The sequence below is a fragment of the Limulus polyphemus genome, unplaced genomic scaffold, assembly GCF_000517525.1.
Source record: "Limulus polyphemus unplaced genomic scaffold, Limulus_polyphemus-2.1.2 Scaffold1950, whole genome shotgun sequence".
In the NCBI taxonomy this organism is placed as follows: domain Eukaryota; kingdom Metazoa; phylum Arthropoda; class Merostomata; order Xiphosura; family Limulidae; genus Limulus; species Limulus polyphemus.
This window is the reverse complement of record NW_013667560.1, coordinates 140,279-154,651: the sequence shown is the minus strand read 5'-3', so window position 1 is coordinate 154,651 and position 14,373 is coordinate 140,279. Positions and strand designations below refer to the sequence as shown.

General features: G+C 35.6%; 1 long non-coding RNA gene across 1 annotated transcript in view; it reads left to right on the top strand.

Annotated features, from left to right (window-relative positions):
* The first annotated feature begins 14,231 nt into the window (after window positions 1-14,231).
* The window catches only part of LOC111087276, an 11,025-nt gene continuing 10,883 nt past the window's right edge, over window positions 14,232-14,373 (top strand). The window contains exon 1 of the long non-coding RNA XR_002611987.1: window positions 14,232-14,304. This is a non-coding gene — a long non-coding RNA (uncharacterized LOC111087276). The remainder of the gene's footprint in view (window positions 14,305-14,373) is intronic.

Genomic DNA, 14,373 nt, shown 5'->3' with positions numbered 1-14,373 from the left:
TGATATTCTTTGTGGCTACAGAGGCGTTGTTTCCCTTCTTGTATTCAAATAGCATTACGTGCCGAATGTGTCTCTTGTCGTGTACCATCACTATAAGGGACTAGAGTATACTAAACTTTATGCATTATGTAGGCTACACTAACGTGACGTTTAAGCGATTCGTTTAATTTTTATACGTGATGCACGTTTTTTTGGGGGTGGTTAATGAAAGTGTTCCAAAACGCGACATGAATTTTTTGACGACCTAATACCCCCGCATGGACTTAATGAACCTCCATAACAATTTTGGTGAAGATCCATCCAAACCCTGCGGAGTACTTGCATGGACATACAACAGACAGTACTATTACATTTATATAAATCATATTTTAATATTGCTGCCAGGGTAAAAATAATTTTATCACTTAAGAAACTTTTCTTTTCAGAGCTATGACCTATTTGAGGATTCGTGTTATTTCATATATATATATGTGTGTAACTAGATTAACATTTTGCGATATCTGAGCTACAGTCGTTTAAGTAGCAGCAAATAAGGCTATATTCAATTAAAAGTCTTACTAGATTCACATCAAACCTTTGAAACACAAGTTTTTTTCAGCGTTACTAAACATTTTCCTTCTTACAGAGCAAAAAGATGAGATTCCACACAAATATTACTTTTCAACTTGATAGTTTATGATAAATCTGATTTATTTGTAATTTATAACCTCACCCTGGATATTCTTCTTTCAATGAAGTCAAAGGTGGAGTTTTACGCACTAGTTACAAGAAAGTCTTTTTTTTGTGTGTGTTTATTAATACACAAAATACAATTTTTAAGTTCACTTTTACTTTAAATTGATTTAAGAAAAAATAAAGCCACTTTTGTCAATATATTAAGATTGTTGTTTTTTTTATAATTTATCTTCAATATTTGAATACAAAGGAAAGTCTTGGAGATACTTTTAGCAAACAAGTTAACCATGAACTACATCTTCCTCCTTGGACTGTCAGAATTTTATATGTTATATTTATTATGGATTAAAAAATAACCCTGTTTTTGGTTGTAATTGTTGTTTTTACTTTTACAATTTTAACCACGAACTGTAAAGTACACATCATGCAATGGGAGTTAATTTATGGTCTATATTAAGATGAATTAAACGCGAAAACATTTGTTGTGTTTTTCTATGCGTGTGCTTGTTTTATATATAGTTCCAGAAGTGCAGTTATCAATTTTTTAAGCTGGAATTCAATTTAATAAATAGTCATGTCATACGAACTGTTTTAAAGGCAGAAACGCTTCTCAAAATAGTTTCTCTGAATTTTGTCAGTAGTTTTGTTTTAGTATCGCTTTTAACCCTGCTAAATTAACACATTTTAGTATTTCATCTATCTTAGGAAACGAAATTACAAAAACGTATTCTCCTTATTTAAAAGACCTTGCATAACTTATGTTACCAGCTATCACGACTTCATATATAGTCTGTGGAGCTAAGATAGGTGTAACGATTTGAATTTTTTAGTTGTTGTACAGATCTTAAGGCACAAAACTAAACGAAGAAAAATCTTAGTCTTAATTAAGTTTTGCAAATATATATATATAATTAGGAAAGAAATATACATAGTATATTTAACTGCCTTATTGACAAAGTATACTAGAAATATATACACTAATGTACATATCTAAAACATCGCTGTAAATTTAACGGAGAGGTTAATTTTCAAGGTGCTTACATAATGATTAAAATTTCACTTGGTTGCTGCTTTTTATCAGAGCAAAACTACAATATGAGTATCTGCACTTTATCTACCGCGGAGAATCGAACCAAATAGTAATCGGCCTCATAATTAATGTAACTGCGTTTTATTGTTTATTCATGGAATGTGTAGTTTGGTTTTAAACACGAATCGTGTTAAATAAGCCGAGCCGAAGTAAATAACAGCTACATCGTTAAAAGTGTTAATTTTGGAACAGGAACTTTACTGACATATTGTATAATAATACCGTAATCCCTTCATTATTTTTTAACCAAATAGTCCAGACAATGGATAAAAAAAATGGCTATGATATCCAAAAGTATTAGAACAAGAAAAATAAATGTACATCATAACATTTATACAGTACAGGTCACTCCACCTAGTGAGGTGTTTTTACATTATATCCAGGACAGCTTGTCCCTATTGTGGTACCCCCCAGTGGTACAGCGGTATTTCTGCGGACTTACAACGCTATAAACCGGGTTTCGATACCCGTGGTGGCCAGAGCACAGATAGCCCATTGTGTAGCTTTGTGCTTAATTTCAAACAAACAAAATCTATTGTGGTTGTGATGTCACTACTTTATTCAGAGTATGTGTCTTACAAAATAATTAGTCCACAAAGCGCTGATTGATCAAAACACTTGAAAGAGGGTTTAGAATTCTAGAAATACGCACAGAAATGTCTAAACGTCCAGGAAAGATACTGTCATATAAACTAATTTTTTAGTTATATCATTTGTGTTGTTCCTAATATGCCTTGTGTTTGTTCCTTACACCTTCGTGACATAATTCGTTATACAACACGAAATAAAATTTACAGTCGCATATTATCCGAAATGGGAAAACATATGAAACATCCCTCCATCAGTTTCGGACTTCGATTCTTAGAAATATCTGTCGGCTTCCTTTGTATTACAAAACTGTTTGTTTGTTTGTGTGTTTTGAATTGCGCGCAAAGCTACACGAGGACTATCTGCGCTAGCCGTCCCTAATTTAGCGGTGAAAGACCCACCGCCAACTCTTGGGCTACTCTTTTACCAACGCATAGTGGGATTGACCGTCACATTATAACGCCCCCACAACTGAAAGGGCGAGCATGTTTGGTGGGACGGGGATTCGAACCCGCAGATTGCTCCCTAGCCACCTGGCCATGCCGGGCCTATGTTACGAAATAAATAATTTATAATGAAAAACAGTTTGTTTATTTTCAACTAATACGAAGCCTGGCATAGCCAGGTGGTTAAGGGACTGACTCGCAATCTGAGGGTCGCGAATTCGAATCCCCGTCCCACCAAACATGCTCGCTCATTCAGCTGTGGGGGCGTTATAAAGTTACGGTCAAGCCCACTATTCGTTAGTAGCCCAAGAGTTGGCGGTGGATGGTGATGACTAGCTGTCTTCTCTCTCTAGTCTTTCACTGCTAAATTAGGGACGGCTAGCGCAGATAGTCCTCGTGTAGCTTTCAGCGAAATTCAGACCAATTAATACGAGAGTGAACTTTATTCTGAATACACGCGAAAGTAAATTAATTCGTTATTTATATGTGCAAACGTTGAAGAAAGCGTTGTTTCTCAAAAATCAAAGTGTCTTTTGAAAAATGTGTTTGTATTAAAACATCTCTCAGGTTGTGTTTAATCTAATGTAAAGGTTCCACTTTTGATTTGCATTTGTTGCTTATAATTAACGAGCTACGCTGAGATTGCGTAGAGATTTTCACAACTTCTGGCGTGTGTTCTTCTTGGAAAAGCAACTGAGTGTACGCTTCGTGGTCAGTTGCAAAATCAAGAATTTCTACGTTGTCTTTTAGCATTAACTGTGTTGTTAGCCGAAAATAAGCCAACGAAGTAGTTGTGTGACGTATAAAAAGATCTTTCTTCATCGTCCGTTGCCCTACGTCTTAAACACCTGGTTAGGACGGTAGCAAGGCTTCTATATCTGAAATCTCATACATTACGACTACACAACCATGTAAATATGAAAAAATAGAATAATCTGTTGGCGCTCTGTCTTACCACGGGAGGTTCTGTCTATCGATGAACGAACGACAGTAAAATCTGGTCCACGAGAAACGGTTCCAACTCCTTGTCTTGGCAGCAGCTCAGCGTGGGTCCGTATGGTTTTGATAGACACTGACCAAATGAAGCTCGTGATTAGCGGGGTGGGGAAGCCCGCGGGACGCAGAGATAGTGAGCGGCAAATATGGCAGACCTTGGCAATCAGGTTTTCTTAATAATCAGCACAAATCAGAGCCAACTATACGTGCTGCACGCGGTCGGGTTTTTGAAGTAGCCGAACTAACCACCCGTTGAGCGACGTGCAAATGACACTAACACAGCGGGACGTCCACGTGGTCGCGCTAACTCATTAGGGGTCTGCTTTAGGCAACTTATCGCCCCTTTTCTACTTAGTTTTTCAAATGTATTGGCTGTTCTGAGAAATGCTTATAGTAGGCGAAAAGTAATTATATAATTGAACGTCTTAACATAAACATACAAATAGATATGCTACAGATTATTTATTATCTATCAAGTTATGGAATATTCTCCTTCGTTTTTATTTTGTTTGTTTTTATACTTGGAAAGATTACAGAAACAAATTTAAAACAAAAATCGTCTCTTTATATCCTTATAAGCTTATGTTAAAATTTGATTAATTTTGTTAATGTTCTTTCCAGCTGTTTATTTGGTTTGTTTTGAATTTCGCGCAAAACTACACGAGGGCTAACTGCGCTGGTCGTCCCTAACATAGCAGTGTAAGACTAGAGGGAAGGCAACTAGTAGACTCTATCTATTATCAACTTGTGAATTTCTTTAGGCAGCTAGTCATCACCACCCACCGCCAACTCTTGGGCTACTATTTTACCAACGAATAGTGGGATTGACCGTCACATTATAACGCCTCCACGAATGAAAGGGCCAGCATGTTTGGTGGGACGGAGATTCAAACCCGCGACCCTCAGATTGCGAGTCAAGCGCCCTAACCAACTGGCCATGCCAGGCCTCTTGCCATCTGTTTCTATTCTTGTGAAAAAGCAACACCCAACATTTTCCAAGGAGAATTATCTTGCGCGTATACACAAAACCCTTAATACACAGTTATAAGACAGTGTTTAAACTTGGTTCAATTTGTTAATGTACTTCCCAAGCTATTTCTTTCTTTTTCTGAAACAATAACGTTCAACACTTTCCGAGGAGATATATACCATGTATACTTGCTCTCGCCTCGAGAAAACTGGTAGATCAAACTAACATACAACCCAAGCCCCAAAATGTTATGAAAGTAAAACAACCTACAAAAGGTGTGCTGCACGAAAGTAAAGGTAAAATTACAGGTAATTATTCTAGCGTCGAGGAGAACTTATAATTTGGTGCCACTAACGACAAGTAATAAAACAGTCGCCGCTGTAGTTTAGCGGCAAATTGCTCGGGCCCATTATTGTATTGATTTTACCAGGGTAAAACAACGAACAAACAGTTTTGTCTCGACAGGTATATTATGTTTGTTATGTTTCCAGGCTCCATTTGGACCGTATAGACTTGACAAACGTTATATAGTTTTATAATACACCGCGTCCTTCCCACGGGAAGTAGGGGGAAAAGACAATAATTTTTTAACGAATTAGACACCTCCTTAATTAACCCTAACATCGTAAAACATATAATCAGTTGCAAAAATAGAAACTCGTATCGGTCTTCGTTGATATTTATACATAGTGCTTTTATACTCTCTCTATATATATATTCCCATTTTTCGGGTTTAACAATATTGTATTTTGTAAAGATTTATCATGAAATTTATAGCTCCAAGAATTTATATATGCCTGTACGACCTACACCAGTGTGTGTGTGTGTGTATGTCTGTGTGCGCGCTTGTGTGTGTGCGTAAAGAGAATGTAAATATACTGCTGGTTTTTTGCAGCGTCGTAATCACTGTTAGATTCGATGTTTGACGCGGGTGAACACCGTCCACACCATTTTTGGGAAAAACACAATCTGTTGTATCCCTATCTGTACCGTTTTCTGGGAGGGTAGTTATTTGGAAGGTTTCAATTTGTTATTTTCCCTCCTCGCTAAATAACTCTACACAGACTACTCACTCTTGTCGTAATTTCCGAGTTCTTTAAATAACAAAGGATTTCAAAATTGGCTTAGAATCCTACTGCTTTTTTTTTTCATTGCTTATAAACAAATACTTTAATTATCAGGAAAAGATTAGCAGCGACTTCGTTACTCAGCAGAACTTACAAAGCCGGTTTGTGTTCGAAGAACAACGCTAATTTATAACACGTAATTGCATCAGCCGTAGAGATGAGCTCTATTTTTATTTTATTATGGCTTCAAACTTGTATTAAACCAGTTTATATTAACACACACAATTTACTAGTAACACTGGATTATTCTCAAGACAATATTCACTCATACCATTCAGAAGTACTACTTCAATAAGCCAGTTTTTCTAAGAACACGTCTTTAAAGCTGCAACCGATCAGTTTCTTGTTTTATCTAGAGATTCTGTTTAAACACCATAGTAATTCAATTTATTCTAAAACAGAACGTGGAAACAGTAGTACTTTTCTTCTCTAAAAAACCCAATTCTATTCTGGAAATTCAAATTTAGAACATTAGGGTTCCATTGCATTTCGACATCGAAGCTTTAGAAATGAAGTAAAATCTGTAACATTAAAATCATATATAGTGAATCGGTAAATACTCCCAGTTTTATAACTGTAGGAATTAAATTTTGTGTACTTACTGTCAGATTATACCGATCGGATATCAGTCGTTGTTATTAGCCTATAAGATCACGTAAATCTAATTATTAAATAATAGTGAATCGGTAAATACTCACAGTTTTATAACTGTAGTAATTAAATTTTGTGTACTTATTGTCAGATTATACCGATCGGATATCAATCGTTGTTGTGGATGTTAGCCTATAAGATCATGAAAATCTAATTATTAATTATTTGCTAATTTGTTTTATAGATTGCAAGATGCTAGTTTTTAACTTATATTCCGGCATAAGAGAAACAAAAAGAAGAAAAGTTTGAATTCAGGAGAATAATAAACACACAAAACTCTGTAATACTGATCTGTCTGAGATAGCCCACCCCGCCAGGGAAGATCGTATAATAAAATGGATTAAAACGAAAATAATGGAATATGAACCACATCCGAAAAAAAGAAAGAGAGAATCCCCAATAGCCGCGGCACTTGAAATTCTTTAAAGCAGGATCAGAGTGAATTAATCTATGAGACTTTTTTTTTTCCTTTTTATTAGCTAGATTTTTGTGCGCCAGCATTATTAAGCGTGGGGCGCGCATATTCCCGATTCAGTTTTATTACTCATCAGGATCTCTACTAACCTACCCTCAAATTGAAATTATTTTAGGCATGATTACAGTAAATTAATCTATAAGATCCTGGGCGTGGTCAAATGCATCAATCGAAAGGGTTTGACCTCCTAAGTCCAAAACTGTAATTAGATCTCAAATCGGTCAAGAGATGACTGAGCCATGAGCTAAACGTTTGTACTTGAAAAAAACAAAAAACTCAGAGCTTGTTTTTGAGCCGCTATGCTGCGGCTAAAAGTAAAAAGATAAAAGAGGCCTTCTGCATCCACCAAATTGATAATTTATTCAGCGAACCTGGCATAGAAGATATCATTCGGTCAATAGAGCTGATTAAAGTCCTAACGAGGGAGACCCCTTACGAGTTGATATCACACCAATCTCCCTGTAAGTAAGACCTAGATTCGAAATCCGGCCACTGCACACAAATAAATAGTTCTCCTCAGAGCTTCCAAGAAGTCGGCCGCACATTAGCATCCGAAATGTAGGATAACAACAACTAGTTAGCAATTAATATCTAGTAATTGATAAAAACTGGTAATTAATTAAGAATTATACTTAGGTGATCGTACTAAAACATGAAACTATAAATAAATTCTTCTTTCACAATCAATACAAGGTTTATGGTAAATTAGTTTACTTTCAAGTTTTATTTTTAAAAAATGGACCTCAATGTAATCTCCAAACTCAACGTTAAAACATTGTTTCGAAGAATGCTTGTGGATGTAAACAATAAGAATATCATTATTAGGACATTAAAATCAGAGTGAACTCTGCCAAAAACATCACAGATTGTGAGGATATACAAGTAGTAATTCAACATCAAAGCATTCCAGAAGTAGTCACCTTAAAAACAAGATATAAGAAGTCGGATGTCAAATCTCCACATAAAGATAATTTACCACCTCACTTAGGGGATCTGTATGGCTAGAGCTGCAAAAATCTTAGAACTGATCAACACCACAGATTACATGACTTTCCCATAGAATACCAAAATACTTTCTTCGGTGTACTTCATGACTTAGGCTGAACAAATAAAATATCTCGTAAACGTTATACTGGAGATGTAGCCCCAGTATGTCAGTTAGTCAGACAACGTCCATTTGCAAAACAGGCCGAAGCAATCAAAGAAATAGAAACTATGCAAGAACAAGGAGTAGTTGAATCAAGTACTTGTCCTTCTCCATTGCCAGTTGTTTATATGGATCCACGAAGAAGGATTCCTCTCCACTAACAAGCATTTACTCTTCTTTGGATGCCTTATCCAAATCAAAATTGTTTTAAATATTGGCTCTAAATAGAGGATACTTGCAAGTGCAAGTCGACGAAGCTAGTCGAGAAAAGACCGCTTCTATTGCAGAAAATTGATTGTAGTAGTTCGTTGTGTTACCATTTGGATTATGTAGTGCACATGCTACATTTGAGTAACTAGTGAAATGTGTTCTCCTGGACTACTCTGAAATGTTGTACTCGTCTACTTTAATAGCACAATCACACATATTAATCTTCAATAATCTTGTGATTGGCTAATAACAGGACTGGAATGACTGAGGAAAGAGAACGCTAAACTGAATTCCAAGAAGTGTCAATTGGTCTATCAACAGGTGATTTCCATAGTCAGCAGAATGGGTCAACCAAGATTGAATCTGCTCAGAATTTGCCAATACCACAGAACTTACGTGAAGTAAGATGATTTCTTGGACTGTGCTTTTACTATCACCGTTTTGTAAAAATCATACTATAACATAGCTCATCCTCCACAAAAACTATTGTAAAAACCAACTAAGTTTTTGCTGAACTGCTGATTCTAAACAGGAATTTAACAAACAGAAGAAATAACACACAACTACTCCTGTATTAATGTACCCAACTCTTAAAGTTTTACTCATAACAGATGCAAGAGTAATTGATTTTGCAGTGGTGGGAGTGTTATCAGAAGTTCAACGTGAGAAAGAAAATGTAGCCGCTTACTATTCCAAGATAATAAACGCTGCAGAAAGGAGGTATTTTAAAACTTGGAAATAACTAGTAAATGCTGTTTGAACCCCGAGCATATCAATCTCTATCCTTCTGTGACCAAAAGTTTAAATTCTAGACAGATCACGTAGCATTGAAGTAGTTAATGAATTTATGCAATCCAAAAGGCCGGATAATAAAGTGGCTTCGGAGGCACAACTTCTACATTATCCTGAAAACCTTCTATTACCAAAGAATGTAAACAATGTGGAAAAAAGAAACTCACAATATAATAAAGGTGTTAAAGAAAAGAATCCAATCTGAGACACCCACAGATGAGGAAGAACAAATATGGTCCAAAACTCATCTGAAAGATGTCAGACAAACCATTTGAATATTAAGCCAATTATTCAGTGAATTAAAAACGGTGCTGAACAATCCTTGTGGCAGACACTCAGTAAAGTACACAGATAAAGGTGTACTGGGAACAGTGAGATTCGTTATGTCTATGAAAAGGCATTTCTTGTGAAAATATGAATATACCAGTGGACAGGTATTATGACTTAATTTGGTACTTCCAGTAACTGCAGTTAGAAGCACCCATTGCCTCCACAACTTCCCAACAGCTGGACACTTATATGTTAAGAAGACACTAGAGAGAATAAGAAAATGTTACTGCTGGGTTGGGTATTTAGGAGTGGTGTAAATTGTATGAACTGTGCTGTAAGTGAAAAAGATCCATGAAGAAAACAACATGGGAATCTTTAGAAGTATTGTTCTTGAGCCTCAATTGAGAGAGTTGCTGTTGATGGGTGTGATATTCTGCCACACAGTAATACTTGGAATAAATTAATCTTGATGGAAATAGACTATTTCAGTATCTGGCCAAAAGCACATCCTGTTCCTACCCAGAAAGTGAAGACTCTAGTAAGGAAGCTTTTCAATAAATATGAAACTTCACTCGGACTGAACTTTGCATTCACCTTTTTTTACCAAATAAGTGGAAAAACTTGTCCAACAATAGAAACAGATACAACAATAACAACGCACAATATTTTTTATGGTGTGAACGCTTTTTCTAAACTGGCAAAGCACGCTCCTAATTAATTATGCTTCTCATAAGACATTAGTATTAGGCCTATTCTATTTTGAACACTACATTCTTTACCCAGTGAATAAAGAATATTGTGTTAAAAATAATAATAAGCCTAATACAATGATCTTGTACAATTAATAATAATGCACCAAATTCTGTACAATTGTACTAAAAATGCATAAAATAGCTACATTTTTTCATGTTTTCAAAAGCACAGCTTTCAGTGGCTCAGTGGTAAATTTGAGGGCTTACAACGCTAGAAACCAAGTTTGATACCTGTGGTGAGCACAGCGCAGATAACCCATTGTGTAGCTTTGCGCTTAACTACAAACAAACAAACAAAAATACAAAACATATATTACAATTCTACACAGTGAGCCAAAAAATAAAATTAAAAGAAAGACATTACCTGGAAGCATCATCTTTCTGTGTATATTATTTTAAACTATCATCAGATGTCTTCAAGAATACTTCTTAAAGTTTTCAATACACTGAAATAAATCAATATAAAACAAATATGTATGATATTCTCTCTATTGTCCCTTTAACATATATATGCAAATATGTATGATATTCTCTCTATTGTCCCTTTAACATATATATGCAAATATGTATGATATTCTCTCTATTGTCCCTTTAACATATATATGCAAATATGTATGATATTCTCTCTATTGTCCCTTTAACATATATATGCAAATATGTATGATATTCTCTCTATTGTCCCTTTAACATATATATGCAAATATGTATGATATTCTATCTATTGTCCCTTTAACATATATATACAAATTTGTATGATATTCATTAAACACAGACTGTTTCTGTGTTAAAACACGATTATATTGTAACTGTTTAATTATGTATGAAATCACATATTTTAACTGTTTAATTATATATGATAGCACATATTGTAACTGTTTAATTATATATGATAGCGCACATATTGTAACTGTTTAATTATATATGATAGCACACATATTGTAATTGTTTAATTATATATGATACTACAATATTAATGTACATCATAACTCTGTCATCTTTAAAACCTGTTTAATATACAAAGTTTATTAATACACTAAATCTTTTCTTCCTGGTGGCACGTGTGGGTTTATTACGCTAAAAATCTGGTTTTGATACCCATGATGGACAAAGCACAGATAGGCTATTGAGTAGCTTTGCACTTGATAACACCCGAACAAACATGAAACTTTTAATCATTATATTTAATACTTTAATATTGAAATAAGCGACCTTATAACACCAAATTGTTGTTTTTATTTAGACACTCAACGTTTCGCTTTACAGCTTCTTCGGGAGCGTTCCACCAAAAACATAAACCGTAACTGACAGTACAAAGCTTCAAAATTCTAAATTCATGATTCAGTATTTTATCAATCACCCCTAAACACAGAACAGTGTTAACACAAGGCACACTTTAGATCATAGCTTTATTACAAGGGTAGTTAACTAGAAATGCTGAATGAGCAGCATCGGTAAGTTTTACACATTAGTCCATTCTTATACTTGGTCAGCAAGGGAAAGCAACACACTCACATTCCACTCTTTGACTTTCATTGGTCTTGAAAGTAGGACAGTGCTTCTAATCGATTCTTTTATCTGCCGTATTGTGGTGGATACGTAATGTATTTGTAAATCCTTACGGTGAATTGAATACGCAATATATACAGGACATTTGTTCCCATATTTATTTTCTGTCAACTGTCTACAGACGTTTTCTTGATCTTCAAACAGTTTTAAACTACATCCAGGTGAGTATGCGCAGTAAGACACATACAAAGTATTTAACTGTATCCTGAAACAGCTAAACAACACATCACATTCTTTTTCTGTGATAAAGTAAAGAACGATCGGTCACAACTTACGAAAGAAATTAGAACTGTCAAGGGGACAATGTCCCCATTGTCAAGAAGTAGTAAAATGGTCAAAGGGGAGTTTACGGAGTAGTAAGACCATCTAATTTAAGTTAGCTAGCCCCAGGTCGAGTTTAGCCATTCACATGGATTGACACAATGATATATATGTGCTTAACCACTATTTGATGTGTGCCTGAAATCATACTTAGGCATGAAGTTGAGGTTGAGTTTCAAATTAGTACTGAAGCAGCCATGAGTATGCTTGATGTTGCAGTGTTTCAGACATTTCCACCAAATCCACCACTCAGGCCAGTGAACATTGGCATCTTACAAGCTAATGGATATTAGCTACAGATGATACGTTATGGTCAGCTGTGTTTCATTTTTAATACTATCATTCGCAGAATGAATTCAGTTGAAACTGATCTTCTTTCAGGCATACGTGTCTTAGATATCGACCTACTGCTTGTGGAACAGGTGAACTGCAGCTTTGTGATAAGGTCATCAAATCTGACCATGTAAAGTCAAGGAACGGTGAACTGCAAGAGTGCACTTACAAGATGAAGTAATTAGTCCAGCATAAGCACAAGTATATTGTGGTAAACTATGAACGCAGCTACGGGTTGTACTGCACGTGTATGTAGTAATGTAGGTTGCACATTAACGTTACTCTTTTTCTGTCTAGATACCCAGCTTCGCTTGTTCAGATGGTAATGTCTCTGGCACAGTGTATCTTCCAATTATGGTGTGTGATTAGAGAAAAAAAGAGCTATGAGTGATGAAATGGTACTGGGAATAGTATGATAAGTGGTACTAGCACAGTAATAGCAATACTTCAGCCACTTCGACCACACTGATTAAACACAGAGCATCTGAGGTATTCGAGAGAAAATTACAGCAACAACATGATACTAGGGATAATATGGTAAGTGGTACTGGCACAGTAACAGAAATACTTTAGCCACTTCAGCCACACTGACTAAACACAGAGCATCTGAGATAACTGAGAAAGATTACAGCAAGAACATGGTATTAGGAATAGCGTGGCAAGTGGCACTAGCACAGTAATAACAATACTTCAGACACACTGAACAAACACAGAGCATCTGAGGTAACTATGGATATACACCAGAAGAGCAAACTCAGTGAAATGCTGGTTGTGTATATTGATATGTCTGTATCCCTTAGCAGCCACCTGAAATAAGCTACCACCATTACATTGAAACTGGCGGTGCTTATCCTATCAAGAAACCACCACGCCAGCTTATTCGGAATTTTAGAGATATAGCCAGTATTGAAATCGATGGATGTTGAAGGACAGACACCAGAAAGTACACGGTCATCACCTGTACTGATAATCAAAAAACAAGGAAGATTTAGCAAACATTTTGGGAAGTTTTATTTGACTATGTACTTCATTTATCCAGGTCCTGTGATGTGTATTGAGTTAGTGTGTGATCATTTTATTATTTTATTTTTCTCATTCTATGTATTATTTGTAATTATTGGCTATGTAAGCTTCACATAGATTGTTTTCTGTTTAATCTACAATGAGTCCGAAAAGTCTAGAACCATTGGCACTTCAATGAATTTTACAGAATGTGTTCCACACGCTGTCCTTGTATTTCGAAATAAGTTTGAGTTAACAGCAGGATCAACTCGACCTTCTCATACTTTGGCAGCGCCATAATTATTCACGTCCCTGAAATTGAGAAAATCTGCAAATCATCTATGGTTCCAGACTATTCGGACACCCTGTAAAACTCTCTGATTAGCCCTGGGTGTCTTAGGTCGTAGCTACATTAATGGCTGGATTAGTTCATTATATGTTCAGTGTAGCTTGTTACTTTCTATTCAGCATCTGTATTGCCGGGTTAAAGTTAGCATGCTTGACGTATAGATTAGTCTGATGGTGTGTTTAACTTTTCTGTGGAAATCTAGAAAAGGGCAATTTATTGGATTTGTTTGTTAAACTAGATTGTGTTAATGTTTAACTCAATGTCACAAGAGCTTGTGTGTTGATTAAAATTATACTAGTGTATAGCCCGTCAAAAATGACGGGGCAAGTACTACCACCCCCCACTCCATGGTACACCGTAACTTCACATTTCAAAGCTAACTGAAATAAATAAATTTTGCGAAATCAAGCTTGACCAACAAAGAGGCAGAAAAGTGCAGTCGAAGCAATCAAACGTCGGTAAGTTCCTGAAATGTACTGAAAGTATAGAATGAATTGTATAGACAACAAAACTGGAAAAATATTTGTTGATTTCTTAATTTAGTGTCTACATTGATTAAAGAGGTTTATTCTTTATTAATAACATTGGTGATATAAAACAAAATGGTCGGCCT